The sequence below is a fragment of the Ovis aries genome, chromosome 8 (assembly GCF_016772045.2).
Source record: "Ovis aries strain OAR_USU_Benz2616 breed Rambouillet chromosome 8, ARS-UI_Ramb_v3.0, whole genome shotgun sequence".
Taxonomy (NCBI): Eukaryota; Metazoa; Chordata; class Mammalia; order Artiodactyla; family Bovidae; genus Ovis; species Ovis aries.
In genome coordinates this window covers 68569757-68590645 of record NC_056061.1, presented here as the reverse complement: position 1 = coordinate 68590645, position 20889 = coordinate 68569757, and the positions used below count along the sequence as shown (strand labels likewise).

The 20889-nt window shown below is 39.9% G+C and overlaps 1 protein-coding gene across 19 annotated transcripts in view; it reads left to right on the top strand.

The window, feature by feature from the left end:
* The window catches only part of PLAGL1 (PLAG1 like zinc finger 1), a 96267-nt gene that overhangs the window by 52439 nt on the left and 22939 nt on the right, over positions 1-20889 (top strand). For all 19 annotated transcript variants that reach the window (XM_060419772.1, XM_060419771.1, XM_060419774.1 and 16 more), the window contains one exon: positions 13335-13401. The gene's annotated coding sequence lies outside the window, so the exon portion shown is untranslated. The remainder of the gene's footprint in view (positions 1-13334; positions 13402-20889) is intronic.

Sequence of the window (20889 nt, the reverse complement as noted above, 5' to 3'; positions counted from 1 at the left end):
GAAATGAATGGAGAATTGCAGATTGGGAGAATTTAGCTTTATTCTCATTTTATCATTTGGAGTAGCTATATTTCTGTTCGATAACTTTTTCTTTGTAGCATATGAAAGAAAAACAAGATCTCCTGTTTTGTGGTAGGTTTTTTTTTTTTTAATTCATTGAAATCTAAACATTTGAAATAGATTCGAATAAATATTTTTAACCTGGGAAATGAATTATTCCCTCTATCACTGAAAACATTTACAGTATTAAATGGCTAATACTCTCTACTTCAGCTAAACTTTCTTCATTAGTTTTCCTTGTCTCAGTATATGGCAACTACATTTCTCCAGTTGCTCACATAGTCTTTATGACACTATCATTACATCTTTTAGTCATCCCCTGTATCAGGAAATACTGTCAACTCTACCTAAAATATATCCAGAAGATGACTGCTGCTTGCCACGTCTTTCACTACCATACTGGTTCAAGCCTTCGTCTTATTAAAATAGCCTCCTAACTGGCTTCCCTGCTTTTATGCTTTCCCCTTATAATCCATTCTTCAAATGACAGCCAGATAAATTATTTAAAACTCCTAAGTCTGATCATGTTACTTTTCTGCTCCAGTGACTCCAGTGCCTCTCTTCACAGAGGCTTCTCAACTTTTACATGATATGGGCCCCCATTACCTCTGATCTAACCCAACCTATCACTGCTTGTCCTCACTCACTGCTTCAGCCACACCAATATTCTTGTTCCTTCATTGGGGTTTTGCAGGTACTTTTCCCACAAATAGCCACATGACTTGCTTCCTTATCTTCAAATCTTCACAAAACTGTCATTGCTTCATCGAGGCCTTCTCTGACTAGCTTAATTCAAATTACCCCTGTTTCTCCCTGCCTTATACCCCTAGTACTTCCCTTCCCTACAGTACTTTATTTTTCTTAACCACTTTCTTATATATATTTTACTTGTTCTCCCTTTCACTTGAAGATGAACTCCATGAGGGTGGGCATTTTTGTGTGTTTGGTTTACAAAGATGGAAAAGTGGGATGGGAAAATGGATTGTGTAGTAGTTACTGACTTTGCCCAATACAACCTTCTCTTGTTGCCTCCTGACCACAAAGATAGGTAAGTAAAAAAAAAAAAAAAGGTAATGAAAATGCCAATCATCTGTATATTTCTAAGGATGACTGGGAGAAAAACTAGGTATGAAATTTGTTCTGAGAATATGCTTCACTTTCTTTTCAGTGCTTATTTGGTTAGGAATTCTTTGGTAAAAATGAATAGATCTTGGTAATTTTAGTAAATGATTCCTAATGTCATGTTGTTGCTGAAGATTTAGTGTTCTATCAATTTAGTTCCATAAGTGCCCTTTTTAAGAGCTGTAAATTAGAGAGCAGACAGCATGGTGGATAGCACAAGCTTTCCAACCAGGCATAGCCTGGCTTGAATTCTGGCTGTGATTCCAATGAGTATGCTATAAGCAACCTAATGAAGCTTTCTTAGTCACAGTTTGTCTTTTGTAAAATTGCAGTAATAATAATTACGAGGCTTATGAGGATTAATTGAGGTGATAGACCTAGCCATTAGCAGCATTCAGTAACTATTAATTCTTTAATCAAAACCCCAGTGAAGGAACATTCATGTCAATGTATGGCAAAACCAATACAGTATTGTAAAGCAAAATAAAGTAAAAAAAAAAGATATTAATATGTATTACTCCTTAAAAAAATAATTCTTTAATCCAGTATTGCTTGGTATTATAAGTGTGAGATGCTCATAATAAATTATTTTATAGTATACTTTGTATAGAAGACAATCTTTTATTATTTACATCATTACATATAGTAAATTTTGAATAATTATATATATTTATGGAAGAGAAAATAACTAGGAGACATGGACTGCTCTATAACATGACCCCAGACAATTTTTTGCACTTTTTTATAATATCTACATTTTAGCAGTGTAAAGAGGATGAAATGAGATAATTTAGATTTGTCAGTACTTCTTTGTAAATATAAAGCACTAATGCAAATGTAAGGAGTTGAAACATGATGTCGGAACAGGAACCGAATTTACTGTCCTGCCTTATCAAAGCAGACAAAACTCCATAAAATGTGTGAAACAAAAGATTTTCAGACTTTGGATGACAAATGGCATAAGACAGCTAACCATGAGATAAAGGAAACAAATGTTGTACCCAAGGACACAGTGTGAGAGGAGAACCCAAACACAGCTCAGTAGTCACCCTGAATTGAGATGATAGAGCTGGGATAGAACTGGGAATTCAGGGGATTGACGCAGCTAGAATTTTCAGGACAGAGGATGAGAAGAGAGTTACACAAAGAGAGAGTTCTGGAGATCTCTAGCGGGTTCCCCTGGAGTTTTGAGCTAAGTACTGATTAGTGCATGCTTAGGAGAGAACTCCCCAAGTCTTGGGAAAAGACTTCCCAAGTACTGCCTCAGTGGTGAGGCAGAACTAATCCTAGACAAAAGGCTGTTCTGTTCCTACCTGAAAAATCTTAAAAGTAAGCCATTAAAGAGGAATCATAAAACTTTTTTTAATAAAGGGCCAAATGAAAATACTTTGGGTTTTGCAGGCATATATGACCTCTATTGCGACTATTTAGCTCTGCCATTGTAATGATGAAGCAGCAATAGGCAATATGTAAGTGAATGGGGGTGGTTGTATTCTAAAATAAAACTTTATTTACATAAATAGACTGTGAGCCAGATTTGACTTATGGACCATAATTTGTGGACTCCTGGTTTAAAGGATCAAATTGTGGAACTTCCCTGGTGGTCCAGTGATTAAGACTCTGTGCTTCAATTGCAGGGGGCATGGGTTTAATCCCTGGTTAGGCTTAGATCCCATATACTACATGGTATGGCCAAAACATTAAATAAATGAAGGGTCAAATTGTTTCTAGTTGCTCAAATGCAGCCCAGAACAAAGCTCAAGAATATTTAAAGAAACACATAAATCCAGTACCTAACAAGATAAAGTAAACAGTATCCAGCATCCAATCAAAATTTACCAGATACGCAAAGAAACAGGAAATTTCAGTGGTTAGGAGAAAATTCAGGCAACAAAATGGACTCAGAAATGAAACAGATTTAATAACCAGATATTAATAAACAAATTTAATAACTAGATTTTTATTTAATAAGATTTTAATAAACATATTCACTAAATGAAGATATTAGAACTATGATTAAAGCTAGTTTTGTATGTTCAAGATAATAGAGGAAGCATTAATCTGTTAAGGAGAGACATGAGAGCTATAAAACTGTCTCTTCTAGAGACAACAAACATCTGAAATGAAAAATGCAATGGGCAGGATTAACAACAGACTAGATACTGAACTTGAAGACCCAGCAATATAAATTATATAAAATACACACACACATAGTGCCTGGGGGAAAAAGCCCATCAGTAAGCTGTGGGATAACTTTACACAGCCAAATATATGTATGATTAGATTATCCAAGGGAAAAGGGGAACAGAAGAAAGATATTTTTAAAAATGGCTGAAAGTTTGCTAAATTTGATGAAAACCATAAGTCCACGAATCTCAGTGGTTCAGTAAATGTATAGCAGTTATCCAAAGAAGAAAAAGATGAAGAAAATTATACCAAGGCACAATATAATCAGATAATTTAAAACCAATAATAAAGAGAAAGATTTTAAAATGAGAACAAAGAAACTATAAATTTAGAGGAACAGAGAATGACAGCAGACTTTTCATCAAAAGCAATGCAAACCAGACAATAGTGGAACAGTGTCTTTGATGAAAGAAAAAACTGTTAACTTAGAAAAATATATTAATTAGTGAAAATATTTTTCTAAAAAATAGTGAAATAAACATTTTCAGACATGCAAAAGCTTAAAGAATTATTAACTTTTAGACCTACACTACAAGAAATGTTAAAAGTCCTCAGGAAGAGGAAAATAATACCAAGTGGAAATAAAGAGCACCAGAAATGGTAACCACCTGTGAAAAGGTATAAGCCCTTTTTAATTTAAATGTTTTTAAAAAGATAATTATTTAAGTAAAAATAATAACAATGAAGTTGGGGTTTGTAAGATATATACCCCAAGTAGAAAACAAACCAGTAAAGATGTGTAAAGCTTAAACAGCAGTATCAACCAGCTTGACCTAATTGATACTTATAGAACACTATATATATATATAAATATATATTTATATATATTTATAAATATATATAACACTATATGGAGAAGGAATGGCAACCCACTCCAGTATTCTTGCCTGGAAAATTCCATGGAGAAGCCTGGTGGGCTATGGTTTGCAAAGAGTCAGACACAATTGAGCGACACACACACACACGCATGACACTATATATATATATATATATATATATATATATATATATATATATATATATATATGTATGTACGTATGTATGTATGTATATATAACACTATCGAACCCAACAAAACCAGAATACATGTTCTTTTCTGGCACACCCAGGTCAGTTATTAAGATAGACCATATTCTGGGTAAGAAAACAAGTCAGTTAGTTTAAAAGGGCTGACATTATACCAAGAATGTTCTTGATCATAATGGAATTAAATTACAACAAATATATTTGGAAAAATATATTGTAACTGAATAACACACTTCTAAATAACCCAGGGGCACATTCTAGGCCATATGGAACACCTTACATTTAAAAGAATGGCAGTCATACAAAATACATTCTCAAACAACAGGGGAATTAAAATAGAAATTAATAACAGATAGTGTGAAAATTCTCAAATATTTGGAAAATAACACACTTCAAATAATGTATGCATCAAAGAAGTCTCATGAAAAATTTAAAAATACTTTTTTAAACAGAAAGTAAAAATATAGTCTATAAAAATGTGTGAAAGTGTTACTCAGTCACATTTGACTCTTTGTGACCCCATGGACGGTAGCCCACCAGGCTCCTCTGTCCTTGGAATTCTCCAGGCACGAATACTGGAGTGGGTAGCTATTCCCTTCTCCAGAGGATCTTCCCAACCCAGGGATTGAACCTGGGTCACCTGCATTGCAGGTAGGTGCTTTATTGACTGAGCCACCAGGAACATGTGAGATGCAGCTAAGATAATTCCTGGAAGGAAATTAGCATTAAATGTTTATGTTAGGAAAAAACCTAAAGTCAGTAACTGAAGTTTCTACCTTGTGAAACTAGAGAAGTGCAAATTAAACTTCCAGCATGCAGAAGAAAGTAAATAATAAAAATTAGAGAAGTAAAAAAATAATGAAAATGGGAAAATGATAAAGAAAAATCAACAAAATGAAAAGTTTCTAAACATGATTAATAAAATGATAAACTTATAGCAAGGCTAACCAAGGAAAAAACATAAATTATCAGTATCAAAAAGGAAGGAGGAACGCATGACTGCTGACCTCATGGATTTTACAGGGCTTATGAGAGAATACTACAAACAGCTTCTGCCCGTAAATATGAGAACTTAGATGAAATGGACCAATTCCTAGGAAGACACTAACTACCAGAATTCATGCAGGGAGAAATAGATGACCTGAACAGCCCTATATCTATTAAAGACATCAAATTAATAGTATACATTCAAAACACAATATCATCACCACCAACAAAAACTTTGCAAAAGGAAAACACCCAGGCCCAAATGGGCACACTGGTGAATTTTACCAAATAACCCACGTGACAGAAATGAAAAGAGTAATTGGGAAATATTTTCAACCAGATAGAAACGAAATGTGTTTCCAAATAGGATGCACCTATTGCAGTGCTTAGAGGCAAACGTATAGCACTAGGTACTTATACTAGGAAAGACCAGTATCAACGACTCAAGGTCAAGGATTGTTAAAATTGTCTTCAAATATCTGAATGTCTTTTGTTTAAAAATATGTTTGTTTCACATGGTTGGAAAGACAGTTAAAGGTGGTAATAAAAAGGTAATTCTTAGCCCGTCATAGGAAAGAAATAGCTATCAAACTTTCACAGCTATGGACTCAGTTTCTTTGTGAGACATACTTCTGTAAACATTCTTATGAGTTCTTCCCAACTATTAATTTTTGGGATAAATGGTAGTGAAGGAAAAAAAAAATTCTCGGTGTTAGTAGGCTATAGATTAACAAACACATTTAAACTGATGTGTTATATAGTAGGTAATGCAATGAGCAGTAATTTTTAAAATCACAAAACTCTAGAATTAGAAGGAGCATTAAGTGATGTTTAGTCAAACAAATGTGGCCTAAATTCCCTGCCTTTTAAAATATCAAAGCCTTGGATTAAAAAACAACAACAAAAAAGTGACTTCCCTGGTGGTCCGGTGGCTAAGACTCCATACTCCCAATGCAGGAAGCCTGGGTTTGATCACTGGTCAGGGAACTAGATCCCACATGCCTCAACTAAGAATTTGCATGCCTCAACCAAAAGATACTGCATGGCACAACTAAAACTCTGGGCAGCCAAATAAATAAATATTAAAATTAAGAGGGGGGCCCATCTAAGTTTGCACATCAGCAAAAGCAGTGAAGGACAGTTGAATCACTAAATGACATATTTAGAATTCAGAGAAAATCCCATGAAGCTCAAGGACAATCAGGAATATTCTAGACATGCTTACATACTTGGTAAAAGTTGGATAAATCCATCTCCTTTCCAAAGCCTCTTCTGGCTCTGTAGGACTTATTGGCCTGTCTTTGTCTTCCCATAGTATTTTGGGTACTCTGCAGTGTAGCATCCACGTACCACCATCTATCAATTAAGGGTTACGAAAAATGAGACAGCGAGGAAAAAGTAAGATTTGCCGTTTACCACTGGCAGTCTTTTTCCATGCTCTGAAGTCAACCCATTTTCTCCTAATGATTAGTATGAGGGTCAAATCTTTACTGAAGCACTAGCTATGTAAAGCAAATATTCCTCTTAGGTGTTTTTCTCTTTGTGTGGCAATCGTCTGTGAATTCCTGCCTATCACCAATACATTTCTACTTAAAATGGTTAAATGACAAGAAATAAAACTTGCATTTTTCTATAAAATTTTACAGAAAAACCACATTGTTGCTTTATAGCAACCAGGCACTTGTTTCAGTTATTATTTTTTCAAGACAACTCAGTCTCTCTATTTTGAATAGGTGCTTATCTTTTGTGACAGTTTGATCTTGGTTTTAAAATTACTTGGCCCCATACAAATATAGACTTGAGGGCTAAATTTTTAGTGCTGGAGGGAATCATGTAATTTGGATGCTGAAAGTTAAATTTTATGTCTTTTATTGAAAAGTAAGTATCTTTTTCCCCGTTTTAAAAAGTTTTATATTGGTTTGATTTTCAGCATCAGTGATAACAGCTACCATTACTGAGCATTTCTTATATGCTAATACTGCTCTAGGTGCTTTCTATAGGTTACTTACCTTTAGAAAGGTCTTCTTAAAGTAGACACTTCAAAATATTGGTTAGTCAATAAATAGCTTGATTTATGTCCTACTAGCAGTTTGATCCTTTGCAAACCCTGTGAAAGAAGGTGTATGCGTGTGTGCCAAGTCACTTCAGTCACGTCCAACTCTTTGTGACACTATGAACTGTAGCCCGCCAGGCTCCCTGTCCATGGGATCCTCCAGGCAAGAATTCTGGAGTGGGTTGCCATTTCCTTCTCCCGGAATCTTCCCAACCCAGGGATCAAACCCGCTTCTCCTACATCTTGTGCATTGCAGGCAGGTTCTTTACCACTGAGCCACCAGGGAAGCTTATGAAAGAAGGTACTATTCCTCTTTTACAGATGGGGAATTCAGCTTCTGGAAATAGTATTAATTGCTTAATTTACAAAACAACTAAAAGTTGACACTAAAACTTGAACCTGATAGCAGAGCCTATACTCTTAAACACTGCCTCCTTGAATGGGCAGCACAATGCAATGAGCTTACAGATGGATTCTGAGGACTTATTTAATAAAATTACGAAGAATGTCAGTGAATAATTATATGCAGAGGTGGTAGCTAGGTGCAATGGAAATAGCATGGGATTTAGAAAAAGTATTTAAAGTTGTGACTCATCTACTTATTTGTTCTGTGACTTCGGCAAATCAATTTATTGCCTCTCTTGAGGCTGTTTTCCTCGTACAAAAATAGAAATTCATAAAACCATCTATCTCGGTTATAGTGAAGAGCAAATTGATGTTTCTAAGTGCTTTGTAAATGCTTTTGAAAAGTATGTAAATGAATTGATGAGTGTATTTCATCATTTGCTGTAGCCTTCAAGTAGCAACTTTTCTGAGTGCTTTTAAAAAGTGATTTGATTTATAGAGACACAGGAGTTTCCAGAGCAGCTCTGTTGAATTAGAGTGATCTGTTATAGATTGCATTCTACAGATCTATTACAGAATAACTCATTAGACCAGCTTTCTTCGATGAGGTACATCGTTTTTGAGGAACGGTTATTTCACAATACTTTGTAAAGAAATTCTTCACAGATGTTTCTGCCTCCATTTTGGAAGAGAAGGGAGGCAGAGAGGCCAAAGTGAGTTAGCGCCAGAGTCAGCTTTGAGTTTCCAAGAATTCCGCCACCTTTCATGCACAGTTGGGAGTTCTGTGTTTTCTTAAGTTTATATCTGTCCCAGTTTGAGAAAAGTCAAAAGTCTTTACTTTGAGGGCTGTTTATTACCCTACACAAAATGGCCTCTTTGGCAGTCAAATGAATAATCAGTGAAAGGGCCCCCCTCCCCCGCTTCCTTCCCGAAGCTCCTAAGATGGACACGTGGGAAGGTCGTGTTCTGTGTCAAGGAATGAGTTCTCCATACCTTTCATTCCAATCTTGTTTATTTTCTTTTTAGTTTAGGAATTTTGAAACTTAACCCGTGTATTCCTTTGTTTACTCAGGGTTAGCGGCAGAAATGGAACAGACCACAATAAAAGGAACGCATTTTATTCCAGGCTTTTATGAATGTGGTAGCCAGTCAAGGCGGCCGTTCAGGATTCAGTGGGGACTTTGGAAATCTTTTAATTCTGTGTGTTCAGTGTAGGGAACCAGTCAGGATAATCCACTTTCTTTCCTAGTTCCTCCCTCTGGCTCTCCTCTCCCCCTCATTAACCTTCGTCACTCCCCACAAACACACACACACACCTCATTCACACACAGACCGTCAACTTAAGAGCTTGGATTACTAGTTTCCGTGATTACCTAGCTCCCATCAAAAAGCTAACTGTTCTATCTCTGTCTGGGTGTGTGTTTTGCAGACAAGAGTTTATGCACGCCGAGTCTCTCTTTAGGGCGTGTGGCCTCGGCTGGAGATAAAGGCCTGAGGGAAGCCCCAGGAATTACAGCTCTCAGTTCGTCGTATGGGAGCAGTTTCCTGGGTGCGAATGAAGAAGGGCCGTGCGTGTGGCCGCCCTCCTGTCATCAGCAACCCCATTACGCTTAGAATAGAGTGTCCCAGTAGATTGGGTACGGCGACACGAAAGAAATTGCAGATTAAGTGAGACCATTGCTTGTAGGATCGCAGGGTGGAGAAAGAAAGGGAGAGTGAGCGGGTGCAGTTTATTTATGGAATGTCGGGGGGCCATGGCGGCTCAGCGGGTCCTAGAGGCAGAGGACTTCCCTCCCTGCTTGTTTTCTCCCTCTGACCTTGGATGAACTATCGAGCAGTATATTATGCCGGTTGATTGTGCTGGTTTGTCATGGTTAGCATTCTGGGCTGTCACTGGAATGTAGGAAACGGATGAATTTGAATTGAACCATGAGGTGGTCTGCTGGGCCCTCTCCTTGTCTCGAGGAAACCTGTCGCTGTTTGTCTGGGCCTGGCGTAATGAAAGCAATGGAGGGAAAGAGAGGTGGGCCTTTGATCTCTTTGTTGCAGCTGCTCCCTGGGAACTCGCTGAAATCAATGCCCTGTTTTCCTGAAGGAATGAATGGCTCTGCCTAACTAGCTTTGTGAAGCCGTGGGGGAATTCACTGCCTCTGTTTATTGACAGCTGAAAAGGAGCACATGGGGTGGAATGGACCTTCATGTGAAAACCAGGCACAGGGAAAATTAGACCTCAATTTAACACAGAGGAATTTGGAAATTCACCCCAAAGGAGACAGTGGTTTCTCATGCTTACATTAGAATTACTCGAGTTTGGGGCTAGTGTGTAATGAACAATGGAGGTTCTGTCACAACTGTGTTATAAGTAGGAATATGATATGCATAATAAATGATGTTAAGTAGAAGTTGATTCAACACCCTCCTTGTTTTTTTAAACACAGAAGTAGAGAAAGGCAGATGTTAGCCATGATATATAATCAGGTGGTTCTTTTATTTTTGCTTTCAGAAGAAGAGAAAAAAAATTGATACTGAAAATAAGCATTGTTAATATGATATTACCAAGTTTCTAGAATGTGACTTTTATTCACTTACATTTTGAAACATCTTTGAACTTTGTATCTAAGCTTCATTCATGGGAACTATTCAAACTATTCATGCTGTTCTGGATTGTGTGTGTTGAGTGGGAATACAACAAATCATAGTTATTTTTAAAAATGTATATTCTTAGGATATTATAACCGGAAGTCTGTGTCAAACATAAATAAAACTCTAGACCAATTTAGCATTTGCTATGAGAACAGTTCATAAATCCTAAAATTACTGCCTTACTTTTGACAACACACTAAAGAAAAAGTCGAATTTATCGCAAGGAAACATCACCAGACCTTCTTTTATATCTCCCCTCACTGGCTTGATTTCCCAGGAAGAATTTATAGCTTCTTCCTTTGGCCCCCAGCCCTTTGCGCACACCTCTATTATAGTACTTAACACATTGCCCTGTAGCTCTTTGTTTAGGTGTATTCTTTTAGCTGGAAGTAAAGCAGCTGTGTCGTATTCATTTTTATATCTCCAAGCCCAGCAAAGCTCTTGGCTCAGTGAATGCATGCTGAATGAATGGGGATTGATAGCTCCCCATACATTACTTTGAATGTAATTACTTATGCAGGCTTCAATGGCAAATACTACATTTTGGGAAAACCTGATTGATCTGTTGTTACCTGATTGGTGCTATAGCTTTTTAAAATCTTTCCTTTATGGAGAATTATTAAACAGTTTTTCAGCATGGCAAGTTGGTTGGGCAGTCCATCAGCCTGCAAACAGGAGGCATAGAAAGTGTACGGTGGTGTTCTTTTCAAATCCAAGCTCTCTCCTGTAATATTCTTTTTAAAAATTATGTCTCAACATAGTGTTTAGATATTTTCAGTAAGAAGATGAAAAAAATTTTAGAGTTTTGTAGACTTTCACGTGACCAGATTTAGTGATTGAGATGGACAGACTTCCATTCTACTTGATTTAATTCTATGGTGGAATGTTAAATAACGCAAAACAAAACCTTTGACAGTTTCTGTAACTAGCTTTACTACTACTGTATTTTATGAACCCCTTGACTCTCAGTGAAAAATGTAAAGGAAACTTTGATCCTAGAGGACTGACTCCCGTGATTTCACAGGAGCCTAAGACCAGCCCAGTTCTGAATTATTCTCCAGTTAAACCCAACTGCTTTTTAAACCAGAGCTATAAATGGGAAATAGTTGTCAATATTCTTTGGGGAAAAAAATGACATCTTAAAATCATAATGGAAAACTTTAGAAAATGTTGGGGGGTGGTGGTAAAGTAAGCATACAAGTATAGGAACTGGCTCATATTTTATTCTCCGTGTTATTTTTGTTTTATTTTTACTCCAAGATTATGTCCAAAGACATCTATTTGATTTTCTGTCTTGATTAAAAGTAGGAATGAGGTTTAAAAAACAGTTTTACATGTTGGAGAGTCGTGGGAGCGTCCTGTGTAGGGATAGGCACTTGCGTGGGCTGTACGAATGTGATCGAGTCAGCAGATTGTGTTTCTGCTGAGATTTTAGATTTCTTACGAAACAGGAACATTACCGTGGCCTTGATCATTGATAGACTCTCGCCCCCAGAAGTATTAACTTGTAGATAAGAAAGCTGTAAGCCTCGGACTTAGGTTTTATAACTTGGCTGCTCTGTCCTCCCAGTTTCTGGAAGTAATTTCGTGTGACATCATACCTAAGTTGCTGGGGAGAGGGGGATGGAGGGTGGAAGGAGAAGTGGGGAGTCAAACCACACTTTTGCGTTGGATATTTCAGCTTAAAAGCGATGAGGCATATCTTGTCCCCATTGATTGACTGACATGCGTGCCCCAGGGGGGTGACTGCAGTTAAAAGTTGTGTTCTTGCTGTGTTTATAGTACCAGTTAATGTCAACTGCATGATCCTTCATGAAAAGAGCCCTTTTCTTAGGCCTGAAGTCTGTTGTCATATACAGGAAGAAGAATGTCAAGTAATTTAATGAGAGTCAAGCCCTCAAAATAAGTTTGGGGATCGGCATATATGAAGTCTTCATGTTTTTGTGTGTGTCTATCTCCATCAGCAAACTTCCTAGCAGAAAGATACCAGATCCTCCCTCTCAGATGGTTTTCATCCATCTAACAAACAAAGCAGACCTATTAGGGGCTTACCTAGTCATTGAAAGGAGACATCCTCCTTGTGGGTTAGGTTGAATGACAGGAAAGACAGGTACACTTATTGTCAACAAGTTCTGTCCTTCAGGCCTCTTCTCTGAGTAGTAACCTTGTCTTTGAAAAAAGAAAAAAAATGGAGTTCAGCAAAGGTTCCTTTTGGTCTTAGGTTTTTTTTTTTGTTTGGTTGTTTGGCTGTTTTTTGCTTTTTAATGATCTTTCCTGGCTCTTTGACATTGTCTTCCCCTCTTGCCCCTTCAAGCCCTGCTTCGGTGGGTCCACACTCCCTTTTGCTAGAGGATAGTGTTCTTAGTTGACCCTTTTACAAAAGGTTCTGATTATCATCCGATTGCTTCCTGAAGCTCTGAGATATTCTCACTTGAGTTGGGGTCTCTGGAAAAGAATTGCAAATATACCAGTACTGCTGGCTTCCTGGGTGCAGTGTTCAGCACTTCACTCACACTGATTCCTTTAATCCTCAAAAGGCCCTTGGGGTAGGTATGGTGATCGTCTCCATATTGCAGGTGAGAAGCCGAGGCAGGGAGCTGTTCCACAAGCGGTGAGAGGTTTCTAGTGGCTCCAGGTGACACCTGGGTCTGAACGTAGGCCTTCTGGTACCATGGCTGTGGCTCCTCACGTCACTGCGTTGCGTCTCTCAAATTAACAATTCTGTAGGAACTCAGATGCGTCTCTGGAAGGTTGGACTATGACATGATGGTATATGGACAGACAGGGCTTGATCCTGGCGTTCCTGAACTTGGGTCCTGAGTGTCAGTGTCTCCTTACACAGTATTCAGTGTGGCTTCCTTCAATGCCTTTCTTTGTTTAACCTTTTGATTTTTTTTCCCTCCTTTTCTAGGATTGCTCTCACATCTGGTGTGGCCTCTGTTTCAGGTCACATCTGAAACTCCTCTGGACCCCAAAAGGTAAGTGTTTCCCCACGGCACCCTCTGACTCCTGCCCAGGCTGCATGCCGTGGCCAGCGTGAGTCCTCCTACTTTAGAGCACATGCCGCAGCCTTCTGCAGTAGAGGGGCTGAGGTCCCAGAGAATACTCGCTGTCTGGGATTTCTCATTGGAGGAACTGTAGGCCTTGAAGGAAAAACAAGGGTTGGGGAATACAAAAGGCTGTTTTTCACTCTTTAGAAAAATCAAGAAAACATGCTAAGAACTGTCATTAATGTTTATTCATTCATGTAACTTTAGAAATAAGGGGCTTTATACAACTGACTTTTATTGATCATGACTTGTTTATTAGAAACTTGGGACCTCCCTCCCTGACATTTACAAAGATGTTTTCAAATGAAAACAGATTAATACTAGGGGAGCTGGGGGGGGGGCTTTATTCTCCATTTAGAATCATATTTAGAATGTTGCATACGTTACATCTCAGTCTCTAAATCATGCTCCAGCGTGGTAACATGAGGTGGTTTTTCAGTTTGCATATATTCTGTCCAAATTTCCTAAAATTATGAAATAAGTATGCTGCTAAATCCAGTGGTGGTAACCTAAATTTGTGGGAACTCATGGTTGATGGGATCCCTGATATTTATCGGAAGTTTTTATTTTTTTCCACCATACATGTGGAGATTATAATTTGTTTTAAACACCCATTTCAAAATAATGACACCTAGTTCGAGCCTTAAATTTCATATCCAACATTCTGGTGGTTGTTCTTCTGTAAAATGTATTACTTCTCTGTTTAAGCCCGTTGCCTTCTTCACCCTTAAGGAACCCTCCTGTTTGCAGCTCTGGTGCTAACAGTATTGCTTAACCATAACTGTTGGCCTCTCTCCACAGATTTTTTTACAAAATGTCCTTGACTATAATCTGCCATATTTTTTTTATTCCAATCTTCTTTGTAAGTTTCCTTGTATCCCATTTTATACTTAAGGGATTTTTTTGTCTTAAACTAGATAAACCACTTCCAATTTCATTTTACTCTTGGGACTGACTTCTAGAAAGGCTGCTCACAGCTGCTCCAGGTGAAAGGCCAAAGTCAAGAGAATATTAGATATATGTGTTTAAGTTCCTGTTCTCCAAATGGTTCTAATTGAAATTAGTCCACTTCCCCACCCACACATTCAAAAGAAAAATCTAAAGATGCCAGAATCACTTCTGTATGTTATTTGTGTAGCTTCGTGATATGTGTGAGACCAGTTCATGCAAGGTCCAGTTGTAATTGTTTTCTCCAGTAAATGTAACATTGCCATTAAAAACCCAGCTAACAATATTATGCTGCTTAAGAATTTAGAAGTCTCTAGACTACATGACATACAAAACTTTGAAGCAGGCGAGAAATAATTAGAAATTTCTTTTATAAGAACATGTTAGAAAAGAATTCTGTCATGGTGGTCCAAATCAAAGAAAGATTATTGAACTGAATCAAAAACTTACATTCTTGCTGTTAGATGTATCCTGACACAGATTATTAATATTTCCTAATTGTGAGCGTATCCAGTGTGTAAAAGCACTCGATACTTAATGAACAGGCCACAACTCCTTTGTACATAAACTTCAGACTCTGCCCCACTGTGCCTCTGTGTACATCTGTAACGCATCATCCCGTAACAGCTCTGCCAGGTAGAGGGATGTCAGCAGAAAGGGAAGTTAGGGAACTTGCCTGAGGTTATATACCTGGCAAGTAGCAGAGCCAGTGTTTGGACCCAGAGCTGTCTGATTCCATAGCCGGTCCTCTCTGCACCCACCAATCCGTTCCTAGACTGTGTCCAGCAGAATACTATCATGTGGTTAATGTTTTTTAACTAACTATAGGAACCACAACCTGTATTAGGTAGAGTATACTTTTAGTAAAAGAATAAGGGAGAGTAAAACTCGTTATCATACACCACTTTTAGGTAAGGAAAGTTGCTATCTAAGAAATAGTATTAACTTTTTTTTCCCACTTTCTTGACTCCCCAAAAAGAAAGTAGTCAAGGCCTGAGGGGAGCTGAGAGCAGGGGCATAATATAGGAGAGTATTAAATATTATTGTTACAACAAATAAATAAAGCACATTTCTCTATCAGTGTGTTTAAAATAGCGCTAGCAGTTATGCATGTTTATGCTATAACAAAGTGTACTTTATTTGGGGAATAACTTAATTGATCCATTATGTGGCATTACCAAGGTAATTTTTTCCTTTTTGTTTGAGCACAGGAATTAAAAGTGATTCATAAAAACACACACATTTACAACCAGCATGTAAATTAGAACCACATTAGGGTGATCATCATCTTTTGTTGTTTTCCTAAAATGGTTCCAGTTTGCCCTGTATATTCAACTTAAAGTACGCAAAAGTGTTGCAAGTTCCAACTCAGGAGAGATTTAGAGCTCCCTGTGAACACTCAGTTTTACAGAGAAACTTCAGTGTTCAATTACTGCAGTTAGACTTTTTGTGTGCACTTTTTTTTTTTTTTTAACAAAATTGTTGGCTGTGTTTCTTCCCAAGGAATTACTGTTTTACTGATTTGAATGTATAGAATGGATACGTGCAGAAGCTACTCTGTCCGTCTGCTGTCTGAGGTCTCTTTCTATAACTCGAGCCTGAGCATATTGCTGTCCTGATTAAAAACTTGCAGTGCATCAGTCAGGACTCTTGGTTGCAACTGACAGAAATTAATGGGACCCCTGAACAATTCCAAATGGCCAAGTGACGGGACCGTATTTGCATGTTAGAAGACTTGCTCTGACAGCAGCATCGTGACCAGAATGAAGGGTGAAGGGGCGCCAGTCTGAGAACAGAAAGACTGAGGGGTCCATAGGGATCTCGGTCTCCAGTACATAGGAATGTCCCTTTACGTATGAGCTCTTTATTTGCCAGGCTGGTGGTCGTTTGAAGGCAGCCACATGAAAATTGAGTTTTGGCCAGTAGAGTGGGCTGGGTCCCCATTCTGCTGCGTACCCTCATCCCCACTCAGTTTTGGGGTGCCACCGATTGGAAAGTGGGTGGTGAGGGTTTGGGGCTGGGCCTGTGTTTGTTGACTGCCCCCTCCAATCTTCCCTCACCCCCCACTTCCAGTGTGAGAAGGGAAGCAAGGTCAACAGAGGCCAGACCCTTGTGAGAGCAGAGTAGCCCCGTGCTTTGTTTCTCCAAATGTCTATCTGCTTGCTCAACCCACCCCGACTTCCAAGCTCCCCATTTGTGGGTTCTCTTCTTGCATACCATTTAATAGCAAATACTCATTTTCCTACTAACCAAAGCAGAGAGTGGGGACTGGCTTGGCTGCCCAGCCTGCGTGATGGGGCACATGCTCCCCAGACAGCTCCTTCTGTCTGTCTGTCTTCCCTCTGGACGTGCCCCCTCATGCCAGGCAGACTTAGTGGGTGCTTGTGCACCAGGAAGATGGGGTCCCCTGTTTGGTGATCCTTGTACATCTGACATTCAGCCAACCAGAGCTCCCTGTTCTAAATGTTCTAATCTCAGCATCCTGGCTGATACATCTCAGCTTATCTAGAATCCTCTCTGGTTTTCATCAGGGACTTTATGAGCCTCCTCTGAAGTCTCAGATGTTCAGCCACAGGATTTAAGTAGAATTTGTTTTGAGGACGTGACTGACCTCGGGGTCCAAACCCCTATAGACATTTGGTGCCACAAGGACCTACGATTACTGCAGTGTCTTTGAATCAACAGATTAGTCACATTTATGTGGTTTCTCCTCTCTGACACCTCAGTTTCCAGCACACTTTCACTTCCATCTTCTGGGAACCAACATCCCACTCTGTATCAGTGGGCTGGTCTAGGGGGGGCATGTCCAGGCTCGGAAGCAGGGCTGTCCTGGGCCTCAAGGAGTCTAGCAGCATCAGCCTCTCACTTCCTAATCCCTGGTAGACTTATGTTTTCTCCTTTGGTTTTAAGCAATTCAGAGTTTAAGATAAAGGCCTTAAAGATAACTTTCTCTGCCTCTCCCTGTCTAGGTATTTGCATAGGGAATCAGAGGCATTAATCTTGCGAGTAAACTCCTAACATCTGCCCTTGTTTCCTTCCTTCCTTCTCTATCAGCCCCGGGACCAAAGCACAGACCCCAGTGCCTCTGCAGAGTCCCTTCGCCTCTGCAGCAGAGGGGTAGCAAATTTTTGAGAAATAACCTGGCTCAGCGTTGTAGCAGTGGAAACTAGTCTGTAGCACAGATGCGCATGACCCTGAGGGTGTTGCCCTGTAGGCGCCCTCATAAGTCTGACTCTCACTCCCCTCCCGTGTCAAGCATGCGGAAAGTGCACTCCCTTTTGTGTCCATCATTCCGTCAACCTAGAGAGAAATTACATTGCAGTCGCTCTTCATTGCAGTCTCCCTTTCTTCCATGGCATGTGTCCTAGAGCCTGAAGGTTTCCGTGGCCGCTGGTGGGTGAGGGCTGGCCTTTGGTGTATGCTGAGAGTAGCTTTTGAAGCCCTACGCTCTTGCCCCAGGCCTGGGCTCCCTGAGCACAGCCACCACTGTCCTCTAGAAGGTTCTGTCCTGCCTTGGGGACAGAGCTGCTGTGCACGGCCCACCCCCCCCCCCCCCCCCCCACCCCGCCACCCCTTCCTTTAGGGGAGAGTATCTTTTTCTCACCCTCTTAACCTCCTCCCAACTCTGAAGTTGGGCAGAACCTCCTCACTGGGTTTAGACATTAAGAAGGATAGACTGTTTCTGCCGTCATCTGGGCTGAAACACAAGCAATTACAAAGCCTGCACCTGTTTTAAATGAGCTAGACAGGAAAACTGTTGAGAGGACAAACAAAGTAAAATTCCAGAGTTGTCCTGCTGCACTGATTTGGACTGTGTCATGAAGGCAAAACACCACCCAAACACTGGTAACTATGGAAATGAAGAGAAGGAAACACATCTGAGAGACAATAAGCCCGAAGACTGTGAAGCTTAGTCGGTGAGAAAAATCTAGAATGCCTCCAGGGTTTCTGACTTGGGAGCAGCCAGAAAGCAACATGGTGAAGAGAGTGACCTGTTACTAACGTAGACTCTCAAAGCCCACGCTTGGGATGCAAAGCCCAGCTCAGCTGCTCACTGACCATGCCACCATAGGCCGACTGACATAGCTCCTCAGCCTCAGTTTCCCCATAAGTTAAGGTGGGGTTAATGCTCCCTACTCATTTGGCTGTTTGGAGCATTAAAGAAAGCCGTGAAAAAGAATGGCCATGACCTGGTGAGCATCCACTAAATGTTGGCTCTTATTACGTAGCAGTGCCAGTAGCTAAAATGGTGATGCTGGAGGGTGAGCCGTGTGGAGCCCCTGCTTCAGGACAGGGGGCCTTCAGGGCCACTGACAGTATCTAAGCTGAGAGTTGCAGGAGGAAGTTACATGGATTCGTCTGAAATGTGAAAGAAATTGATGGCTGAAGGCAGTAGTAGATAGATTGATAGTTGAAGAAGAAAGATAGTAGATGGTTCAGGACTGAAGACCCTGAGAAGTAGCTGAAACCTTGGGCTGTGACTGAAGCCCCCCAGGGATTGTGTCAGAAGGTAGGGGGCCAGGTGCCAGGCTCACGGATCTGTTCACACTCCCAGTTACTCTTTCACAGCATGGGCCTCGGGGGTCGTCTTCAGAACGACTCGGTTGTTCTGAGATGAATACAAATATCCAATTTACGGCCTCCACTCCAGAGGTATAATCTCAGTTGCAGTGATCAGCTCACTGAAGTAGGATTTACTTGTCTAAAATCTACCAAATTTTAAGGTGGGCTTAATTCCTGATGGAAAGGTAGGCTCCTTTCCATCAGGAATTATATAGCCCTTGGGTGGGGGGGAGCAGGGAAGAACTTATCTGAGAGGCTTTTTCGAAAACAGGGCTTGCACATCCTCCACCCAGAGGACTCTTTCTCTGAAAGCCGGGACAGGCCTCCCAGTGTCAGGGCTTGCCCGGCTCTTTCCCACTCAAATCATTTGGGGGGAAAAAAAAAAAAGTCAGTTTGAAGAATTTACTTAAGTGAAATCGGGAGTAGCTTGAAGTGAATGAGCTGAAACTGGAGGGAAATCCCTTTGTTCAATTCGGGTTTCAGTGAATGCTCAGCAGGCAGCTAAACCAGTTCATTAACAGAGAAGAAGCCGTGTTTCTCAAACGCAGCCCTCAGCAGCTAATGCCTAGAAAAACAGACTGTGACAGCCAAAAATGCATTCTAGAAATCCGAACGCTCTAGATTCAGGAAACTTTAGTTCTTGTCATCGCTGAATAAACAAATCACTTCCCCCTGAATATCTCCCCTTTATTTAAGACCATTCACCATACATGATCTGTTTACTGTGCATCCATCCCATTTTCTAGAAATATGTGATTTTTCCTGCTTCTCCGGAGCTCAGAAATGAGTATAGTTAGAAATATTTTACATTACAGGTTCATTAAAAAACTGTATTCTTTTTATTTTAAATAGAACCCACCTATTAGAAGCTTTTTCTCTGACTTTTGAAATCTAAAATTCAGACCTGAAAACCAGCCTGCAAGTGGCATACTGTCAAATGTGTCCGTGTTATTTTTCCTGTCTCCGCTGTGCTTTATTAAATTGTTGTAGACTGCACATGGTTTTTCCCCAGGGCCAAGCATGCTTTTGGGTTCTCTGTTGCATTGTTAACTATTTAAGCATTAGACCCGGGCTGAGATGGCAGGGGGGAAAGGCCGAGGGACTTGATCTCCTCCCTGCCAGAGTTCTCCGCTTTCACTGGTGCTGCTTACATTGAACAGCTTAAGAATAAGCTCCTGTGTGAGCCCTCGGAGGCCGAGGGGCATTGTTGAATTCAGAAAGGAATCGCTTTCTTTTAGTGATAATTTGAATATTTTGACAATGCAGCTAAGCTACTCCGCTGCCTGGTTTGCGTACTTCGTGTCATGTGCGCCCTTTCTAGTGAAGCCGAAGAGAGCCCCTGCCTCTCTGAATTCATAAATTGGCATTGTCCATGGGTGAGATGGGTAGGAGCAAAGGAGGAATCATCCAGAAGAATTCTGCTCTCTTGCTTTCATGTTTTTCTCAAGCTCTTAAAATAATTAATATAGGCCTTTGGAGACCACCCAATTAAACCACCGCAATAAATGCTGAGCATTTTGAGATGAGAGATGGACCATGAAGATGATTTGTGACATGTTTATACATGCAAAGCAAGGAATACATTTAAAACAAATACTCTGGATGATTCAGAGAACCTACTTGCCTCCAGCTTTTTCCCTAAATTGTGGTGGCTTATTTTTAGACATTTGTTGTCTGAAAATGGCCCTAACTTTTCCGTTTGTAACTTACAAGGAGGTTACTCATAATAAATGGACATTGCCTTTTTTATCAAATTAAGAAAACGGGCAACCCAGTGAATAAATCCCTTAGGTGAGATATAATTGGCTATTACGTAATAGATTTACCCTTGTACTGGTAAAGAAAATCCCGGAAAGCTTTGCCTCTAAGAGTATCAACTGGCTGGAATAGCCTTAGCAGGAAGAA